Source organism: Glycine max, chromosome 7 (assembly GCF_000004515.6).
Source record: "Glycine max cultivar Williams 82 chromosome 7, Glycine_max_v4.0, whole genome shotgun sequence".
Classification (NCBI taxonomy): Eukaryota; Viridiplantae; Streptophyta; class Magnoliopsida; order Fabales; family Fabaceae; genus Glycine; species Glycine max.
In genome coordinates this window covers 20760682-20773212 of record NC_038243.2, presented here as the reverse complement: position 1 = coordinate 20773212, position 12531 = coordinate 20760682, and positions in this window count along the sequence as shown.

Below are 12531 nucleotides of genomic sequence, written 5' to 3'. Positions count from 1 at the left end.
TCTTCCACTGCGAACAAGGAAGATGCCATCAACAACTTCGCTAGAGGCCACTACACTGGTTCCTCCCTCACATTCTCACTCAATTTCAATTTCTCTAATCTATTTTTTCAATTTCTGATCTAATTTTTTATTTCCCCTAATTGAATTTATTGAATTTTATTAGTGCTTACCACAAATCCTAACGGGTGTAACTCTTCCTATAGTGAGATTTTTATAGAACTAGGTTGCCCTTGTTATTGCTTTTAAAAGTTTATTGAATCTCTCTATGTATTTATTTAATCTTACCTGTCACAAGTACAACATGGTTGACCAAGGTCTTCTTAAGGAACCAATACTTTCATTTTGGTTCAACCACAAACCAAAGGAAGAGGAAGGGGGTCAAATTGTTTTTGGTTGTGAACTGAGTTTTTGTTGGTTTTGACTGACTTTTGATCGATTTTTTTAACCGGATCTTCTTAAGACTGGGTATGTGGTTTATTAGGCCTAGACATTGGGTGGTTAGTCTAGTCTTGTTTCCCAAACATTGGCTGTAAATACTACCTAACCATGCACTTAATTACAAGTATTGCTTGCCTTATGAGTTTCTAGCTCTAGAATATAATTTATCACATGAATATGTATAATAGTTGTGTACTTGTATAGAATAGTTAGTGGAGAAGAGATATAGCATTATAATTCTACCGTTATGATTTGCTTTGTTATATCCTTTAATTGTTATTTTTGTAACATACTTCTACCAACTATTTAAGGAAGACGAACTTGAACAAAGCACTGAAGTTGAAATAATATTTCCAGTAGAGCTAAAGCCAGTAATTATAATTGAGAAAAGTTTTTCAAAGACATCCCAATTTTGGATTGCTTGGGATTGTTTTTTATATGGTATGTTTACATATGAGTAAGGCAGGTTAGTACCATACTAGGTTTCCCACATGTTTACTTATCTATCACTTCTTCTCTTTTTTCCTACAGGTTATGTGAAATTTGATTGGGAATTAGATGAACTTGAGGTATTGAATTATTTGTCTAATGTTTAGGATTTAGATAAAGCTTGCCTGGTTTTATTTTGTGATAATTAGGAAGAATGATTTTATTTATTTTTATTTTAAAACTTAGTACACTACTTATAAGTTATAATCATACACTAAAAAATTACTATCAAGCTTGGCATTATTTTCAAGAACTTTATTGTTTCTTTGGTTTGTCATTTTCCATTTACCATTGTCTGTTTTCAATAAGTAGGCATGTTATTGAATTGAATTGAATTCTTAAGAATCTAGGCATTGTAATCGATTACCAGAGACAGAATACTTAGAGGTTTTTCAAAAAGAAGTTTGAAATTTGAATTTTAAATACTGTAATCGATTACCATTTAACTGTAATCGATTCCCAGTAACGAAAATTTTAGAAATTTGAAATGAAAAGTCATGACCCCTCAATGTATAACTGTGTAATCGATTACCAGTGAGGGAATTCTAAAATTGTTCTGAAAAGTCACATCTCTTCAAAAGTTTTTGAAAAACCACAAAGGGCCTATATATATGTGAGTTGTCTACGAAAATCTTCAAAGTTTTTCATAACCTTATTGTCTTATTCTCTCAAAAACAAATCATTGGTCAAATACTTGCAAATCAATTAAGGATTCTTTTAAGATCTTCAACTTGTATCTTTTTCTCTAAAAGAGAGAAAAACTTATGTACTTTCTAAAAAGATTTGTTGAGATCAAGAGGTTGTTTGTCTCTTGAAAATTGAGTTTCCTGAATACAAGGGAGAGGGATCCTTCGGTTGTTCAGAAGTTGTAAAAGTGTTTTACAAAGTTAGTGGAAAATCTCAAGTGGGTTGTTTGAGGACTAGACATAGACACAAGAAGTGGCCGAACTAGGATAAAACAAGTTTGCATTTCTCTCTTCCCTATCTTGATTATTTATTTCGTATATTTCTTATCTTGCATACCTTTCAGAATATTGTTGAAATAATTTTCATCTCATCTTCATCTTCTATATTATGAAATTTTGAAACTTAATTCACCCCCCTCTTATGTTATTGAGGTCACTTGTCCAACAATATCTCTATTAAGTGATGGGGATCGTAAGAACACAAGGAAGTTGGTTGCCAATACTTTATCTATGTTGTATTGTTTCTCCACACTAAACCTCTTGATAGAGATGATAACATAGAGAATATCTAAAAAGAATATAATATATAATAATTGACAAAGTTCTCATTTATAAAATTGTTCTATGTTCCACATAAGTTCACTGATAAGCTCATAAAGAAAGAAGAGTTATCGAAAGATAAAAAAGATACCTTTAAGGTATTGAGTAATTAGAAATAAATAATCAATTCAAGTATACCAACACTTTCAAGTAGAACTTAAGCTGATCATTTTAATGTTTTAAAAATTTGTCAAAGAAAAAGTACATGAAGCAAAGAAAGCTAATAGAGAGGTACTTTTACCTTTGGTTTTGCCCAGCTTGTATTGTTGCTTTATGCATTTTTACCTACTTTGTCTCCTTTAGGCAAGGGAAGCTCAAAGAAAAGCCATTCAAGAAATGAGTGAGGAAGCTAGAGCTATATTTTAGAATATGAAATTTTATAAGTTGAACCCTGTGCAAAGTCCAGATGCACCTGATGTATCTAATGTTAAGGTAGGTGTTTAGGCATTATAACTATTTTGTGCTAATTTCAGGATTTATATCATAGTGACATTTATGAAAATAACTATTTTCTTGTAGTGGTATTGAATCATTGTGTTTGGAAATGAACATTCATCAGTGGATTGTTTTGAAAATATAAGCATATAATTTCTTTTTAAAACTATTTTTTATGCCTGATTCTCATTCCTTCTTGTGGAATATTATAATATGTTATTTGGTTGCTTGGGTGGTGTGGAATGGAATATAGATTCCACTCTATTGTTGAGAAATAGGTAGAATGATAAATAATTAATTATTTGGAAGACTCTATGGTTTGCTTTCAATGTTTCCTCTTATCATCATGTCTAGTTGCATCTTTTTACCCTTTATGGACTAGAGCCATGTAGTATATACAAAGGTAACATTTTTTCAAAAGTGAGAGATAATAAAAATTTCTACTCCTATGTAGTTTTTCTTCATGGATATAGATGCTTCATTGTGTTTTGAAGGTGATTCTTGTTTTATATTTATTGTTATGAGCCAGCACTAGGCAAAGCCTTAAATGAAGCAATCTGCGAGGGATAAGTAGAGAGAGAAGACATTTCAGAACTTTGTAGTCGAAACACTCGCATTTAACACTTGACATTTGATAAGTCTCTATTGCTCGTGCAAATCAAAGTGTCTCCTTGCAAAACTATCTTGGTAAATTTGGCCATGGAAAAGAGAAACATTTTTTTTTCAAAGTGTCTCTTACTTTCTAAGACGGTTTTTGGGAAAATCGTCCAAAAACCGTATTAGAATCCTCAATTTTTTTAAAAAAATTATAACAAAAAACAATATTCTAAGATAGTTTCTACGCAAATCAATGTAGAAACCAAGTTTCTAAGATGGTTTAAAACCCGTTGTGCAAAGTGTTTATTTTCTATGATGACAATTTCGAATACGGTTGAAAATCATTGTGAAAAATGTCAAACAACCGATGTAGAAAGGCTTTTTTGTAGTAGTGCGACAACTTCTTTTTGAAGCAAAAAGTAAGTGGTAAAAGGTATAGCAAGACCATTTGAGTTGTTACATATTTATCTGTTTGGCCAAAAAAGAACAACCTCAATAAGTGGTAAAAGGTATAGCCTGCCCATAGTAGACGACTTTACTAGTTAAAAGGTATAGCCTGCCCATGGTAAAAGGTATAGTCTGCCCATAGTAGACGACTTTATCATCAGAATAATTAAGAAGGGGGGGGGGTTGAATTAATTATTCCTAAACCTTTACTAATTAAAAGTTACTCTTTTAAGGCTTTTACTCAATTGTTAAGAGAATGAGGAGTAGAAGAGAAAACTTAACAGAAAGTAAAAGCGGAAATTAAATGCACAGTGGAAAGTAAAAGAGTAGGGAAGAAGGAAACAAACACACAAGAGTTTTTATACTGGTTCGGCAACAACCCGTGCCTACATCCAGTCCCCAAGCGACCTGCGGTCCTTGAAATTTCTTTCAACCTTGTAAAAATCCTTTTACAAGCAAAGATCCACAAGGGATGTACCCTCCCTTGTTCTCTTTGAACCTAGTGGATGTACCCTCCACTAGAACTGATCCACAAGAGATGTACCCTCTCTTGTTCTCAGTCAAACCCAAGTAGATGTACCCTCTACTTGTACCACAAAGGATGTACCCTCCAATGTGTTAAGACAAAGATCTCAAACTGTTAAACCTTTGATACTTTGTGAATGGGGATATAAAAGAATTCTCAGGCGGTTAGTCCTTTGAATACTTTTGTATTAGGGAATGGGAAGAATCAAAAGAATTCTCAGACTGTGTCGTTTTGAATTCTTTGACAAGGGAGAAGGGAGACACAAAAGAATTCAGGCGGTTAGTCTTTAGTTCTTTTGGAAAAGGGAGAAGAGAGACACAAAAAGAATTCAGGCGGTTAGTCCTTGGCGAATTCTTTTTGGCAAAGGGAGAAGAGAATGAAAAGATGAATAGCATAAGTTTTCAAGGTTTGGAAAACCAAAAAACTTCAGAAAGCTTTTGGTACAAAGAAGAAGAAGAAGTTCAAAGAGATTCAAGGCTTGTAAAGGGTTGTATGAAATAAGTGTTCAAGATTGTTGAAATGTAAAACAAAGCCTTGCTTTTATAGACTCTCCATGTTTGGTCAAGAAGACCATTCAAAAGAGTTATAACTTTTAGAAAAACTTAAAACCCATTTGAAAAAGTCAAAACCTTTTTGAAGAGTTACATCTTTTGATTTTTCAGAAACAGACACTGGTAATCGATTACCAAATAAGTGTAATCGATTACACAAAGCTTTTGAGTGAAAGGATGTGACTCTTCACATTTAAATTTGAGTTTCAACGTTCAAGGGCACTGGTAATCGATTACCAAAACATTGTAGTCGATTACTGTCTTTTGAAAATAATTGGAACATTGTAAATTCAGTTTGAAAACTTTTTTAAAAAACTCATTTTGCTACTGGTAATCGATTACAACAATATGGTAATCGATTACCAGAGAGTAAAAACTCTTTGGTAAATGTTTTGTCAAAAACTCAAGTACTATTCAAAGTTTTGAAATTTTTTTTTAATACTTATCTTGATTGAGTCTTTTCTTCATTCTTGAATCTTGAGTCTTGAATCTTGATCTTGATTCTTGAGACCTTGAATCTTGATTCTTGATTCTAGGCTTCTTCTTGAGTCTTGAATTCTCCTTGATTCTTGAACTCTTGACTTGTTCTTGATTCACTTGAGATGTTCTTTGATCTTTGAGCTTTTTGTTCATCACCTTTGTCATCATCTTTTGTTGTCATCATTGTTATCATCAAAACACCTTTGAATCACATTCACCATGAAGCCTTGATTCTACAATCTCCCCCTTTTTGATGATGACAACTTCTAAAATCAAGAAACACACACACACTTTTTCCTAGTCGATCACTCTCATAAATTCTCCCCCTTTGTTTCTGAATTTATGCTTATCTTAAAAATAAGTTGATTACTCATGTGAATTCTTGATTTAATCCCATTTCTCTCCCCCTTTGGCATCAACAAAAAGCCAAAGTGCGTATCAAATAAATTTAATCCATACAATGTTCATAAAAAATATCAACCAAATCATGAAGCAAGAAGCAAGAACAATGAAACCATGAAGCAAACAACCATGCATAGATAAATTATAAACTCCACATAGTCAAATAACTACTTAATATTAGTTCAAACATACCATGCAAATAGAGAAATAGTAAATTGTTCAAATAGTATAATAATATAGCCAAAATACAAGGCTGAAAATCAAAGTACTAATATTAAATTAAAGTCTAAGATGATGATGGCGGCGGTGGTGGAAGATCAAAGCTTGACCGGATGTAAGATACATCTTCTTCAACCTTAATCATTCTTGACTCCATTTCATTGAAGCGCATATCCACTTGCAGTTCCAAAGTATCAAACCTCTCACCAACAAAGGTTTGAAGACCATCAAACCTTTCCAATATCTTAGAAAGAAGAGATGAATCTTCTCCCTCATGTCCTTCTTCACCAACATTTCTAGCACCCTTCTTTATCCAAGATCCATCATGCTCTTTAACATATCCAAAGGATGCTATGACTGAAGCGCCTATAAGGAATTATCTCTTGATTAGAACATAAGGTTCAGAATCAATAGGGATGTTGAAGTGTTGAAGGAAAAGGGTAACAAGATGAGGATAAGGTAATGGGGCATTCAATCGCAATGCCTTATGCATGCGATATCTAACAAGATGTGCCCAATCAATTTGTAGACCTTTATGAAAGGCCCACATGACAATGAGGTCTTCTTCAGAAACCTGGGCAAGGTTTGAAGATCTAGGAAGCAAAATGCGAACTATAAGATAATGGAGGATGCGGCTTTCAAAAGAGAATGAACCGGCAAGAAGCCTTCCGGTCATATCCGCTTGGTTGGTGCAAACCAACCGGCAGGCATCATGCACAGAGAAATCGAATTTCCATTCATCAATCAGTGCACCCTCAAAAGGCATGCCTTCACTAGGCAATTTTGTTAAATCATAAAATAGGGATTGGTCAATGACCATCTTAATCCCATAGATTTCAGACATTAGAACATCTTCATGAATTTCTAAATTTGAATAAAAAGCTTTGACTAACTCAGAATAGATAGGTAATTTCAGAGACATGAATGGAATAAGATTGGAGTTTTCAAATGCTTGGAAGCATTCAAAATTCTCATTTGAGAAGAACTCCATATCTATGAATTTTGGGTCTACAATGGAACGAGAGGAAAAAAGATTTGTGTACCGTATACGCTGTTCCTCTGATGAGAATAATAACCCAGAGGGAATGGAGGGAGGAATTGGAGCTTCCTGTGACCCAGAATGCCGCTGACTCCGACTCGAAGTTCCTTTGCGCTTTTTCGATGGTTTTGCCATTTGAAGAGTTTTTCGGGATTTCAATCGGTTCAAATGAAAGAGATTGAAAAAAGATGAAGTTTGGGCTTTGCGGGGAGTGATTTGGACAAGAATTGAGTGAGATATGGCTGGAGGAAAAATTGGGGGCGAGGGTTTTCGAGAGAGTGAAAGGTTGCAGGTTTCAAAATTTGAAATTTGAATATATAGGTGCAGGGACACGTCGTAATCGATTACTCAAATATGGTAATCGATTACCAGAGAGAAATTTTGCCAGAAATAACTGCTTGTAATCGATTACACTATTATGGTAATCGATTACCAATGGTTATTTTAGCCAGAAGGACAAAAAATAGAATGCTTTCTAGGAGAGAAGAAGTTTTTGAAAACTATATTTGAAAATTTTATATTTGAAAATACTTTATGAATAATTTTCAATCATGTAATTTACATATTATGTCATGCAAAAATATTTAAAACACATGAAGATAATTAATTTTATCAAAAACAATCAAAACACAAGTATCAAGAATATTGATTTTATACTTAAATAAATGAATGAATATTTCATGCAAATATGATGAAATCAATCAAGCAAATATACTCATGATTTCAAACAATCAAAAAACAAACAAATAAAGAATTGTTAGTCATCATAATCAAATTGTTTGAATGAAAATTTCAACTTTAAGAGAAATTTTAATAAGATAATGGCTTTGATATTGCCTTTTTCAGGATTGAATTGTCTAGATCTTCAAAGATGAGGATCATTCTTTTTCTCCATGTTTTTTATTCTTGAGAGATGTTCTCGTCACTTTCATAATCTTTGGTTAGAAGATTAATCTCCTTTTCTGAACTATCGGATGAATCATTGTCATCCCATGCAATGTATGCTTTCTTAGTTCTTCTTTCGTCAAATCTTTTCTTTTCACTTTTCTCCGACCATTCTTCATTTGACGGACAGTTGGCCTTGATGTGACCAATTTGATTACATTTGTAGCACCTAAGGACTTGAGAATCATCTTGTGATTTTCTTCCATTATTGTAATTTTGACGCCTGTCAATTCTTCTTTTCTTGATGAATTTCTGAAATTTCTTAACAAAGAAAGAAAAATCTTCTTCATCATCTGAATCTTCTTCTTCGTTTTCTTCTTGTATTGAAGATGAGGCTTTAAGGGCTATGCTTCTCTTCTTTTTTTCATTTTCTTCATTCTGATTGAGGCGTTGAAGTTCCATCTCGTGTTCCTGCAATTTACAAAACAAAGTGGCAAGAAACATGGAAGATAGATCTTTGCTTTCAGAAATAGCAGTTACCTTGGGCTGCCATTCCCTACTTAAACATCTTAATACTTTATTAATTAAATCTTCATTGGGAAAGATTTTTCCTAAGGATGCAAGATGGTTTACTATATGTGTAAATCTCTTTTGCAAACTATGGATATTTTCATTTGGGTTCATCCTAAATAATTCATATTCGTGGGTAAGGGTATTTATTCTAGACCTTTTTACATTTGTGGTTCCTTCATGGATTAACTGGAGAGTATCCCACATATCTTTGGCATTAGTACAATTTGACACTCTAAAGTATTCATCTATCCCTAGGGCTGAAGTGATGATATTTTTGGCTTTGAGATCATACTGGATTTTTCTCCTATCTTCTTCTATCCATTGATCTCTCGGTTTTTGGGTTGTAGTGCTTGTGCTTACATCTATTATAGTGGGTATATGTGGTCCTAATTCTATTGCTTCCCATATATTTAGATCTATGGCTTCAATAAATATCTGCATGCGGGTTTTCCAATAATGGTAACCCTCTCCATTGAAAATGGGTGGTCTGTGAATGGAGTTTCCTTCAAGAAACAAGGGATTTGAGGAGGCCATTCTACAAGTAACCTGCTCTGATACCACTTGTTGGATTAAGTGGCCTCAGAATAATTAAGAAGGGGGGGTTGAATTAATTATTCCTAAACCTTTACTAATTAAAAGTTACTCTTTTAAGGCTTTTACTAAATTGTTAAGAGAATGAGGAGTATAAGAGAAAACTTAACAGAAAGTAAAAGTAGAAATTAAATGCACAGCGGAAAGTAAAAGAGTAGGGAAGAAGGAAACAAACACACAAGAGTTTTTATACTGGTTCAGCAACAACCCGTGCCTACATCCAGTCCCCAAGCGACCTGCGGTCCTTGAGATTTCTTTCAACCTTGTAAAAATCCTTTTACAAGCATAGATCCACAAGGGATGTACCCTCCCTTGTTCTCTTTGAACCTAGTGGATGTACCCTCCACTAGAACTGATCCACAAGAGATGTACCCTCTCTTGTTCTCAGTCAAACCCAAGTAGATGTACCCTCTACTTGTACCACAAAGGATGTACCCTCCAATGTGTTAAGACAAAGATCTTAGGCTGTTAAACCTTTGATACTTTGTGAATGGGGATACAAAAGAATTCTTAGACTGTGTCATTTTGAATTCTTTGACAAGGGAGAAGGGAGACACACAAGAATTCAGGTGGTTAGTCCTTTGTTCTTTTGGAAAAGGGAGAAGAGAGACACAAAAAGAATTCAGGCGGTTAGTCCTTGGCGAATTCTTTTTGGCAAAGGGAGAAGAGAATGAAAAGATGAATAGCATATGTTTTCAAGGTTTTGAAAACCAAAAAACTTCAGAAAGCTTTTGGTACAAAGAAGAAGAAGAAGTTCAAAGAGATTGAAGGCTTGTAAAGGATTGTATGAAATAAGTGTTCAAGATTGTTGAAATGTAAAACAAAGCCTTGCTTTTATAGACTCTCCATGTCTGGTCAAGAAGACCATTAAAAAAAGTTATAACTTTTAGAAAAACTTAAAACCCATTTGAAAAAGTCAAAACCTTTTTGAAGAGTTACATCTTTTGATTTTTCAGAAACAGTCACTGGTAATCGATTACCAAATAAGTGTAATCGATTACACAAAGCTTTTGAGTGAAAGGATGTTACTCTTCACATTTAAATTTGAGTTTCAACATTCAAGGGCACTGGTAATCGATTACCAAAACATTGCAATCGATTACTGCCTTTTGAAAATAATTGGAACGTTGTAAATTCAGTTTGAAAACTTTTTCAAAAAACTCATTTTGCTACTAGTAATCGATTACAACAATATGGTAATCGATTACCAGAGAGTAAAAACTCTTTGGTAAAGGTTTTGTCAAAAACTCAAGTGCTATTCAATGTTTTGAAAAAACTTTTTAATACTTATCTTGATTGAGTCTTTTCTTCATTCTTGAATCTTGAGTCTTGAATCTTGATCTTGATTCTTGAGACCTTGAATCTTGATTCTTGATTCTAGGCTTTCTTCTTGAGTCTTGAATTCTCCTTGATTCTTGAACTCTTGACTTGTTCTTGATTCACTTGAGATATTCTTTGATCTTTGAGCTTTTTGTTCATCACCTTTGTCATCATCTTTTGTTGTCATCATTGTTATCATCAAAACACCTTTGAATCACATTCACCATGAAGCCTTGCTTCTACATGTTGTTCACTAATTATTGAGTTAAGAGCTTTATTTTTTCTTATCTAATTTGGTGCATTACTCTTGCCTTTTTGTCTTAATGTCATCAATCTTTTATAGAAATTTGAATAATTTGATTTTGGTTGACTTTGTTTTATCATATTCTTATATTGATGTTTAATTCTTATATTATTATATTCTTATATTAATTTTTATGGTGGTGCAATCTACTTGCAGGCGTGAGAACACATTGAACTATGGTCTTGAAAGAGTTTAGGCTATTGGATACTTGAAGAGTTCACGCCGGTGAGTTTTGTTTTTGGGTTAAATTGTGAAAGTAATTTCTGAGTCTCATAACAGCCCGTCATCTTGAGTTAGTGCAGAGTTCACTTTTCATTTTAATTTGCTTTCTATTTTTGACAAAAAAAATACCATTCTATATAAGGACGTTGTTGGTGTATACCTGAAGGGATCAGTCCCTGAGTATCACCTTTGGCACAAGCAAGTATTATCTCATGAATGCTTTATTTATCAGTTAAGATCAACTATACTTTGAATGAATGCTTTACTGCCTCTTTTGAATAGAATGGTGTGCTTCTATGTTACTCGTCATTTCTTTGTTGGCAATGCAATAATGAAAGCATGATCTAGTGGACGGAGTACATACTACATCATTTGATATTTCCTCCACCATGAAGTAATATCATCAATTTCATCATACTTTTTTTTTATTTGATATGATTTTCAGGTATAGTGTTCCCATTTTTTGTGATGACTAATCAGCACACTTGGTTGTTGATTTTTCTATTTGCTGAATCTCTTGATCACATCTCAGGGTGTCCTGCTCTATGGGCCATCCATGAAAAATTGGTTTCTATCAAAATGGATCTTTCCATTATCTGTGAGGATTAGTTTAAATAATTGAAACTTGGAAAGCACTAACTTCTAAGTTTTGCAAAATCATTTCTAAATCAATTTTGGGGCTAATAGAATTGATTCTGAGAGAAGTGCAAATTTTTAACTTTTCTATTGGTATAATTGATTTTGGATGTGAAACGGACCCATGTAGGTTCTTGGAGGAACAACTTGAAGAGTGAAGCTACTTTCACCAAAGGGCATGGATGTACGCCCCATGATAGTAATAATTGAAGGTAGTTTTTAACTTCAATTTTTTTTTAAATGATGTTTACTTATTATTTATGTACTAAACTAAAGTAGTATTTTAAAAACTGATGCTTTGAATTGATTTTGTTGCAGAATGGGACCACTGAGGAGGTGAAGAAGATTGTTACTACTTTAAATGAAGCTAAAATCCCTGGAGATGATGTTGTAGGTGAGCCTTAGCTAGCTTCTGATGGGATTGCCTCTATTTGTGGAAAACATTTTTTGTACTTATCATACTCTTGTGATGGTCTATCTGGCTAAGTAAACTTCATGGTTAATATGGATCATTTTTTGGCATTGGAAATTATAATCACAAAACTCCTGAGTATTTAAAAGGCTCTAATTCTCTCTTTTTGAATTCAGAAGTACTTTTTTAAAAATGTAGCAATGATATGTAACGTAAATTCTTTAGATACCATATATGGGTGTTTCATGTGCTTATATTGGGTGCAATTTGCATTTTTCCTTTGGATTTAAAAAAATGTCTGGCGGTCTTTGCAGTTCTTGTTAAAAAAATTGTTCTAATTGCTTTAATAAATTATCATCTCATCACTTGCTATTTTGTTAGCAATCTATATTTTCACTGACCTTAATTGTATTTGCAGTTAAAATATCAAATTGGGACAATGTCAATTTGTCCTATGAGCCAGTTTGGACCATTGGAACAGGAAAGGTTGCAACTCCTGCTCAGGCTCAAGAGGTATGCTTGCCTATATTTTGTTAACAGTACTATTGTTTTGGTGAAAACTTGCTTGTCGTCATACTGATTATATTTTTGAATTTTATTGTTCTCAAATATTCGAGATTGTGTAACTTTGTCTGATATCTTTTTTTTCTTTGCTCTTTTGCCCATTTAGACATTTGAT